Below are 10379 nucleotides of genomic sequence, written 5' to 3'. Positions count from 1 at the left end.
CTTAGGCTGGAACATCACGGCCCTGCTGAGACGCGCCCGCTACGCCGGCAAATGCAAATGACACACTTTCCTCAGGGACACAGATCACCCAACTGAGAATAGAAATGATATCAGACGGCTCAGTTTCAAACCAAAGTAACCCAACAGTGGGCATATACAAATTCCTAAATGGGGAACATTTAGTATGTTAACATTGAAAGCAGGAGTGTTACAATGCCTGGATATGGCACTTGCTGCAAACAACAAGGAAGGCTGTTGCATAAAAGAGTTAAAAAAACCTCTCAGGAATGATTGCTTCAGAGAAGTGTGTGTGATTTGTCTCTTTTCCCTCTGCAAGGCAGAGTGAGGGGAGCGGGAAGGTAGCACAGGGCTATTGCTATCCTTTAGTATAAAGACACCCATCACTCCTTCCCGTAGAAGGTCCATTACTAGAGCACGACAACAGTTAATGCACCTATACGTTGGATGTTGTGTTATTAATGGCCCTGCTAATAGCTGCTGACAGTGAGAGAGTGAATTTCCACAGTTCACAGCCCTTTGTAGGACTTCTTCTGGAACATTTCTCTCCGCTATCATCACCCAGGCTCCCCCTCTGACCTCTTTATCAGTCAGTGAGTGGTACCAGAGGCTTAAGACACATAATCACAGCAGTGTGCCATGTGTGCTCTGCAGTGTGGCACAATGCTGCAGGCAAAATTAGAAAAAAAAAAAAGCATTGCTTTAAAAAATACAAGTTCCTGTTAACGCTTCGTGAGTTAATGATGTCATTTAGTTTCACCTTCTCCTTTCGTGCATACTAACTTCACATGAATTTTCATATTTCATCTTCAAGTGAGCCTTCAGATTTAAAGCTATGCAACCTCACCCAAAATTCACCACGGTCAGTGAGAGGGCTGCCACTGACTTCAGTGGACTTTGGATCAAGTCCGTATCTACCGTGGAGCTCTGGCTCCCTTGGCTCCTGGCTATGAAACCAGAGCATGAACCTGGCTTATCTATATAGTCGAGGAATTTAAAAGTAACGTTAAAAGAACACGCTGTTATGTTTGCTTCCACTTCTGCCTCCCTTTCAGGAGAAAGAGAAGTAGCTGCTCGTTTCAGGACATCTGCAATTAAAGGTAAAATCAACAGCTACAGGTAACAGTTTATTTCAAGCGTGCTTTGTGCTCAGCAAACCTTAGAAAATGGAAGCTTTTTCCTCCACAGACCAAGCGGTTGAGTGAACCCCCGTCGTTTGGTACAGATAATGTTACACAAATGTTGCTGAAGCACAGTACTGGCTCTTGGACTGCGCTTGGTGTCTGCAGGAGCACCTGGAGTCTTCCAGCGCCTTCAAAGCCTTGCCCTTGGCCTTTCACAGAAACGCATCTACACACGGCGAGGGCGGCAGTAGCAGGACGGGCGGCTGTAGTGTACCGCTCCGTGCGAGACAGCAGAGGCATCAAATCTCACTAACTCCACCTGCTGAAATGGCCAAAGCCTCTGTGAGACACTTTTTTTATCGTTCACACTCTTAATGGTTACTGTACTGCCACAGAAAGCCTAAGGTATAAGGTGGGCAAAACCATGCTGAGCATCTTCTTTCTAATAAGGGACATTATGAGAAGAATGTAAGTACCTGAGTGGCAATTTCTAGTAACTCAGAGTTTGCATTTGAGCTGTTCAAAGACATTTAAAATACTACTTTTTTTTTTCCCGGAGCATCAAGGAGTTTGTATTGGATAGCAATTTCCATAATTAAAAGATCAGTGAAGCTATTTCCAAGTCGTCTTCACAGCAGAAGTAACTTCGATCTTTCTGTTACTCTTTTTGGTGTTTTTCAGCCTGCTAGAAGAGCACTCGAATGGATCACTTAGGGAATGCCCAATTTTTAAAATTACAAGTTCTTAAAGGAACCTTTTAGTTGGTTTGTTTCCGTAACACAAAATCTGTATATAACCCTTACTCAAACTCAGAAAAGCTGTTCGATCACCATAATGCAAGGAACTACCCTGGTTTGCACAATATTGCTGAGGGCTGGTCAAACAGGAAGAATTGATATACTTTTTTCCCCCCTTCATTTTGCTTTGCTTATTAATCCCAGCGGTAACTTTCAGCTTTATTGGGAGCCTTGGGGAACTGAGGAGGTACCTTTTTCTTAGTTTTCTTTCCTAGAAGTCCCAGCTCTAAGAGTCAGGTCAATATATGCTTTGATTAAAGGCACGCAGGACCTAGAAGTCATTTTGGAAGCGCTACGGCTACGACTGCCCGGCTCCCCAATAACATGTCATATCGTTGAAGATTATTCTGATATTTCAGCAGTCGGAGCATCTATTTCTGGCCACCTACTTTAATGAAATTTGGAGGATCTTAATTTTCTCAGAGATTGCTATTCCTCTATCAAATTGGTCAATGGATTCAAAGGACGTGGGGCAGGAGGAGTGGTAAGACACAACCAGACATATGCAGGTCATGATAAATGTCTGGTTGCCTCATTAAATCAGAGGGAAAACCAGCTCTCATGTTATATTGTAAAAGAGCTCAGATTTCTGCAGATTTTGCCTGGGTAGCATACAGCTCCCTGGGCTGGGCTGGCGGGGAGAAGCCCGAGGTAAATGGTGGTTTTCAAGCCCACCTTCTCAGCAGCTTCACGGGGAGATACGGGCAGCTGCTCTGAGCCAGCCTCTCCTTAGGCTGGGACTAGACCTTGCCAGGTGCTGCACACGCTGGCCCCACTCCAGCAAAGCACTTAAGCACATGCTTAGCTTTCAACACATCAATTACTCATGGAGAAGTCAAGCCTGGAGAAGCTGCTGCTGCAGAGATAGCAGTGAAAAGGAAGTGGGGAGGTGGTGACCTTATTGCCTCTCTTTCCCGATGGGCCTGTCTGCAGACATCATTCAGGGCCTGGGGTAAAATGATCGCAGAGGCTAATAGGTCAATGACCTGCTACTCTGTCGTTGGCCTAGCCCCAACCTTTGCAAAAGAGAGGGGAAGGTCTGTACTGTTTGGCAGATGTTATCACCCTTGATAAGACAAAGCTTCGCTTTCAGGAATTCTTCTTTCCTAGTTTGCTGTGAGAAAAGGTGGCAACCCAGAGCTCTACGGTGGCGGAGGAAGCTCGCAGTCTTTTCTTCCTGCTCTGCCACTCACATCTGTGACAGGTTTCCTTTCTCCCTTAAGCTGTTCCAATTTCTGGCTCTGCATGTGTCAAAATAAGTTTCCAAAGCAAATCACAAATGCATGGGGTAATTAGAGCTGTCGCTTTGGTGCTGGGGGAAAGCACTCCCCTTCGCAAGGAGAATACACCTCCTGCTCAACAGCATATTGTAGTGATGATGAAGAATTTGGCATTTGTCTCTTTGGGGTTTTTTTTTGGGGGGTTGGGGTTTTTTCTTTTCACGTGTGGGGTGGGATAACTAAAACGGGGAGAATTGCCTTATGCTGCTGCCATACCAGCCCTTCTCTGTTTCAAAAACTCTCGGAAAACACTGCTCAGAGGTAGACAACTATGCATAATCGCTAAAACATGCAAAAATGACCCTAGAATCACCTCTTCAGAAATGTGACATCTAGCTGAATTGAAAGAAAATGGAGAAAAAAAAAAAAAACATATTCAGAAATAACATTCAGAAAAATTGAAACACAGGAAGTGGGAAGATAAGATCCATTGCTTCAGATCTCCAGCAACACGCAAAACTTTTTCTAGCTATTTGGAGGGGTATCTTTAAAAAGCGCTGTGACGAACAGGCACGCAGCCCAGATCCTCACGCTTCCAGAGAGACCCTCAGGGGCACGTCTGACACTCCCTTCGCAAGACGGACACAATGACGACGTTCTCACCAGGAGTCTACTCACAACTGTTCTCATAATTTGTAATTCATGTGAGCATTCTGTAATAATGGCAACATATATGGAGATAATTATTTCAAAGGCTCCTCCTTTTCTTTGTGGGAGTTTAAGCGCGCACAAAAAGGAGTTCTTTTCCAAGCCAACTGCCCTGCTTTAGTGTTGTACCCCTGCGCCATACACGGCTCCCTGATCGCTGTAAAACTACAGCTTGCTCCTCGGTCTTCTCTAGGGCACCTGCAGCATCTCAGTCACAGGAAATTTCCATCAGAATCGAGCCAAAGCCATGTTTTAGATGTGGAAAGAGTGAAAATAGTTGGAAAATTATCTAAAATGCGTCCTGCGGGATGGGGAGAAGAATGGGCTTTCTAATCAAGGCGCAGGGCACGCGCGTTCAGATGCGCTCTTACCGCTGCCCGAGCCGCTTTTGGGGAGTCATTTACTTCCAGTGCCTCTGGGTCCCCACCTCCGCAGAGGGAATCACTATGAATTCTTTCAGGCATATTTTGCAGTGCGGTGTTTTTTCAGTGTGCAGGGAGGTTCTACTGTGAAGCACCAAGCACAGAGGTGCAGTTCAGTGGAGCTGTTTGACCGTGACACCAGGCGAAGGACTCCTGTCCCTGTGGGCTGCAATTCACTGCTCTGTCCGTTGGTCCACTCGCAATTTTCCTGGAAGATGCTGAAAGCAGATCAGGAAACTTGTCTAGTTAAACGTAAGTCTCCCCTCACCAACATCATTTCTCATGCAGGTCAAGGTACTGATAACTACAGTGTGGTCCCATCAACAGATCCTAGCACAAGCAAGTGGGCTGTGCGACGTAGCACAGGGGTGGGAACAAAGACTTTGGGGTTTCTTAAATCAGCTTAGCCAGCATTTCATTCCACTGTAGCCTGAGTAAAGCTGTTTAGGCTGGAGAAGCATCGGGTATGGCGGCATGAGTCTCTGCTGCAGCTCCGTTATGAAACTTTGCCCTTCTGCAGGATTTCTTTTCAAGCACCGCAGCAGCTCTTTGCAAACATTAAGTGCTGTGTCCCTACAACACACCTGGCAGGCAGATATGGTATCCTCTTATCAGATGGGCAAAATGAGCCGCGCAGTGGTCACGGCAGGCTCAGCCATGCAGCACGAGCCAGCGCAGGAGGCAGCGAGAAGCAGAGAGTCCTCATTGCTTGGCTGATGTTTTAGCTACTGGGCTTCTGCTGGAAACCAGTGGCCACTGATGGAAACTGCCAACACACAGATGCTTCGAGCAGCAATAAGAACGCGGCGAGGAATAACAACGATACGACTTGCAGACGGCTTTCATTAAATGCAGTTTTTATTGGAATAAAGACACAATTTAGAGTCTACAGTAGAACTGCTTGGAATACTTTAATCTTGAAGAGGCTTTTTGACCAAATCAAACCTTTTGCTGGGAATTTTTCCACTCCACTGAAATTTTCTGGGGGATTCTTGGTTTGAAACTAAAAAACCAAAAAGTTATTTCAAAACAACGATGTTTGTTCGCTTTATCACTGCAGATGAGGTATATTTTATAGAAAATATATGTTTACACTTCTAAGAATAATTGTTATTTTTTGCCAGCTCTTGTCAGCAGAAGCTTTGTCATGGATTATCATGAGTGACTGACTGGGCTACAAATACTGTAAAAAATGAGATGGTTTTCTAAGTTAAAGTAGTAATAAGAAAACAGCTATTTTAGTGATGAAACTAGTGTTGATTAACCTTTCCTGAAAGCAAGCGTCTTGCGTGTTATATTCGGTGTTTATCTTCAACCTTTAAAAAATAACCCTGTTTTCATAGTAAAAATGGTTATCTTGTGGCACTGTTTTGCCTCAGGGGTTTTGGGAGCAGGGGCTTAATAGTCGAAGGATAATTGCATTAAACCAAATGTTCCCATTTTCACATATAGCCATATCCTAAAAAAGCCCATCAAGACACAAATCACCTTGATTTGCAACGCACAATCCAGATAAAAGGATATAAATTGTTACAACCCTATTTCCTGTTGCATTCTTAGGTGCTTTCTAAAGCTTCTCTTTTTGGGGACAAATCCACATAGGTAATCCCATGGATAGACATTGAAGCTTCGAGTGAACAAGGTAAGTAAAAGTTGGCCTTCTTTAAATAGTCAAAAGACGTAAAAGAATTGCATTACTAGGTTTCGAGCCTACCTGTGAGTGCTTCAAAAACCAAACCAACTGAAATTTTAGCTGCACTTTCCTTCTAATTTTCAACTGCCCAACATTAGCCGTGGACATCAGGCTCCAGTACAAACAGAGACCCACCTAGGCTGACTCCTGAAGGGCCAGAGAAACCCCTTCTGATCATGGTTCATAAAGATTGTTTATAAGCACGGAAAATAATATTCATATTTTTGCAAATAACAAGAGCAAGTGGTGAGGGAGGTTAAAGGAAGGGTTGGAGTTCGCAATTCTAAACTGTAGGAACAAAAACCAAAGCCAACAACCCCCTGACAGATTCAGAAGTCCCATCAGACCAAAACCAAATGTTTTCAAAATCTGCAAAAACCTTCTGGTGTGAAATAATTTCAAGTTTCAATGGGAGCGCGGTTAACAACAAACTATAAATCACCGCACGTAGAGGTTTCTAACTGGCAAGTGGCAAACACATGAAGGCTGTTTCTCCATACTTTTGGCTTATTTGAATGCAAGTTGTTCACAAGGAAACACAATTTATATAATATCACTGTATTTCTCAGCCCTTTCAATCTCCCTGTCCCTGCCGGGTAACTCCAGCTCAAGCTGACAGAGCACTAGAGGCTTGGAGAGATTGTGGTCCTAAAAGCACTGTGACTGTCACTGCCCAGGTCCTGGAGAGAGGCCCAAACGGAGGCACAGGAGAGCTGCAGTGGGAGGTCGACTGCACCACCCGACACCAGAAACACTGAAGAGGCGAGACCCGCGGGGCACGTACCGGCAGCAGGGAAAGCTGCGGCCGGAGCTCGCGGCTGACCAGACGTGGGGTGATCCGGCCGCAGATCTGAGGCCAGAGGCAGGATCTGCTGCTCACTGAACAGATTCGGTACCTTATCGTTGGCAATATTCGGGGAAAGGACCTCTGCTCACTCTCAGCTCTCCTCTTGGATTGGTTTTTTTTTTCACTTTGGTCTCCTTGAGCTTCATCTTGAGAGCGAAGTTAAAGAACAGGAGCTGAGCAAATGCCTCTGTGTACGCAGGGATTTGGGCAGCCAGGTGGTTTTGTAACAGCTGCTGTATTGCTTTCCCCTTCACCTTCCAGAAATTCTTTATTCCACAGTGTTTCCACCCACGAAGTAAAAAATTAAACATGTTCCCAGCGTCCGCAGCGGTCACTGCTCCGGTAGTATCGTGCAAGCCCCTAGTGAGCCTGAACCCCTCCCCAAGGTTCTCTGGGTCCTCCTGGGGACCAGAAAGCTCCTGGCAAAATGTTTTTCATAATCTTCCTCTCTCTTAATCTCCTGTGATAACATTTCAGTCACAGGCAGGAAAAGACTTGTCTCCTAGCAGTGGATCCGTACCTGACAGTGGCAGGAATGGAGAAAGGCGAATGCAGGGAGGGCAGTAATTACCTGCATTGCACGAGCCTCTGAGGGCCTTGCCAAAAAGGCCCCTGAAGGTCGGAATTCTCCTGTGCTACGTGGTGAATCAATTTTCAGACACAACCCGTACATCTATGTCACCGACACGCCAGTTTAAAGCTGTTTTGGTTGGCACCTGCTGTATGGTGCGGATGGGACAGCGTGTAGCACTGGCTGGCCACCTGAGCATTTAACAGCTTCTCAGCAGATATTGAAAATTTTATATTGATTCAAGTTCAGACTACAGCCAGCCATATGCCTCCTAACTCCTGAGTGCCGCTGGCCAGGAGTCAGGAACCCCCTGCAATCTCACCGCCACATAGCTAGGGGTGTGACTACATGGTCCGGTGTGACCTTGAACCTGGTGTGACCAGGGGCTGGTGGTCATGGGCAGGCATGGCAAAGCCCAGGAGCCTGAACCTTGCTTCAACCCATAGTGACCTTAAGAGGCTGTTCAGAAAGGGTCCTTATTGTTTTGGAGTGGGAATTAGCTGCAGAGGATAAAAGGGATGACTGTACTGATGCAGAATTAAACACAGGCAAAGAGACAGGCAAGAGGGAAGGGATACTCTCTGGGAGCGATCAGCTGGAGCTCTGTATTGGGGGACAGAAAAGAAATTAGCCGGCTGAGATTGATGTTGAGGAACGAATGCAATTCGTATTTTATTAATAAAAGAGGTCTCCCCACAAAGGAAATTCCCATCTCGGCCTGGTGATGTAGCACTAAGTGGCAACTGATACATGAAACGCCAAAGCCCGTAGATCTCTAGTTACACTGGAGTAGACACTCTTTGGGGCTTGTAATTACAGGGAGTTGGCAGACATACAGATTTCATCTTTGAGAGAGAAAAGGACTTTCTGCTCTCCTGCCAACCAGGATGACTAAGCTCAGTGCCAAGCCGGACATACCTTCCAGAACATTTGCGAAGCAGTGTTTGGTTCTACCTCAGAGTCTTTCGCTTTCTGAAAATGAACTAATAAAATATTTGTAATGGCACCTGCGGCGGTGAGGCATCTCGGAGAGAGGAGCCAAGTCCTGCCTCCCAACCAGAGGAAGGCAGAGTTGAAAGAAAGCAATAGCTCAGAGCTGCGTAGGAGGGAAACAGGAAAAGTTTCGTAACGGCTGGGGCACAAATGATGGCTCAAGGACAGCTGATATTCCTGGGCATTGCCCTGCCGGTGAGCACCAGTTTCCTCTCTGGAGCCATCCTAACGGTGCGAATTAGGCACTGAGGTACCGCACCCTGGGGCAGACCTGGTTTCTCAGGCGCTCCGCTGAAGGCAAGCTGCCCATGCTGCCAGGAGATATCTGCATAGCCCAGACGGGCTGTAACGACACCTGGGAAGCCAGGCCTGCCCTCCGTTGCTCTCTTCAGATTATCTCTGCACATTCTCCCTCTGATTTGTAGTACTGAGATCAACGACACCAAGTCTGGCCTTGGTGATCTCTGTTGACTGCCAAGGTGGCAGCTGATCAGCTGTCTGTTATTTAGTTAGCCAGCTCCACACGAAATCTGTAAAACCTGTGGGCGAAAGAGCAGTACTAATACTTTTTGGCCAAATTCTGCTCTCAGTTACACCAGAGGAATGCAGCTGAAGTCAATATGATTTACAGGAATTAAGGACGGCACATAGTTTGGGTTTGGTTTTTTTTTGAGATGACATTTAGATTCTAGTTGCAGCTAATAGGGCTGGCCACAGACAAATCTCAAAGAAAAGTAACGCTGTTGTTTGTTTTTCTTCCCTAACTCCAATATCAGCCCCAGTCTAACAAAGCACCCTATGATATTTGCTTAGGCTCTGAATTTGTTAGCCTAACTTCTTTTTACTGTTTATCCCATGTTTCTGTAAAAATGTTTAAAAAAAACACAAACAACCAAACCTGTTCATGCCAAATGTTCTCAAATACTCTTTTTCACAGGCCTAGTGTACACTAGGAAGAGCCTGCAAGTACAGCTATGCTGGAATCTTTATATCAATAAACCCCTGAGGGGTGGTGCGACTCCGGGCAGTGCACTGCTCCCAGGGATGAAATAACACATCCTGGCAACCCGAGGGGTTTTTGCCAACAGAGCTGCAAGGCATTTCTGGGTTTTTTGTTTTTTTTTTCCTTTTCTGAGACAGAATACCAGCAAAAGCTTCTCCTGAGAAGCCAAGCAGGGACTCCACATTAGCCAGCTGCCTGGGGCGCCCACCTGGCACGTGGGAGACAAAGGTGCCCGTCCCTGCCCAAATCAGCTGCATCAAACCCGAGTCCCTCTTCGAGCAAACCATTTCCCCAGCCCTGGCCCTGCTGGCTGTGAGAAGATCGCTCCGTTCCTCTGTGCTCGTCTGTCAGAGCTGCTGCAGGCTAGGAGGGGAGGTGGGAGAGCTGGCCGTCAGTCAGGCGATGCGGGAGTGGGGTCTCCTGTACCTCCAGATGTCTCAAAGACCAGCTTCGTGGCTAGGTTCGGGGGCAGAGCTCTGTCTGATTTCCAGCAAAAGAGCTTGTTGGGGCCCAAGAAGTCCTTCCCAGCAAGGATTTTGTTGCAACTGATGTGCCCCCATGAAGAGCACAGCTTTTTAAAAGTTGCCGTTTTTCTGACACCAGCCTGTGCAAAACTGTATTTCACTGAAGGATTTCTGATCAGCTCTTGTTGTGACCTAAGGGTTACAAGGTGCCAGTTACAGATAGTGTTTCACATTCTTTCTGAGAAAAATAGTTATGAAACTACTGGATTTTTCCCCCGACTTTTTTTTTCTGTATCTCTTCCAATGCAAAATACTTTGTTCTCCCAGTGGAAACCAATCATTTACTAAATATTTAGTGTAATTCATATCTCTGTCTCTCAAGTGGGCCAGTGTTTACACTTCAAAAGCAAGAATCTTTCTTCTCATGCCATAGTCACTCCATAGAAATAAATACAAACCACAGAACCTGCACAAATCTTTGCTGAGGCACAAAATTTTAAACACCTTATGGATTAATGT

Source organism: Phalacrocorax aristotelis, chromosome 3 (assembly GCF_949628215.1).
Source record: "Phalacrocorax aristotelis chromosome 3, bGulAri2.1, whole genome shotgun sequence".
In the NCBI taxonomy this organism is placed as follows: domain Eukaryota; kingdom Metazoa; phylum Chordata; class Aves; order Suliformes; family Phalacrocoracidae; genus Phalacrocorax; species Phalacrocorax aristotelis.
Note: the sequence above shows the minus strand (reverse complement) of the source record.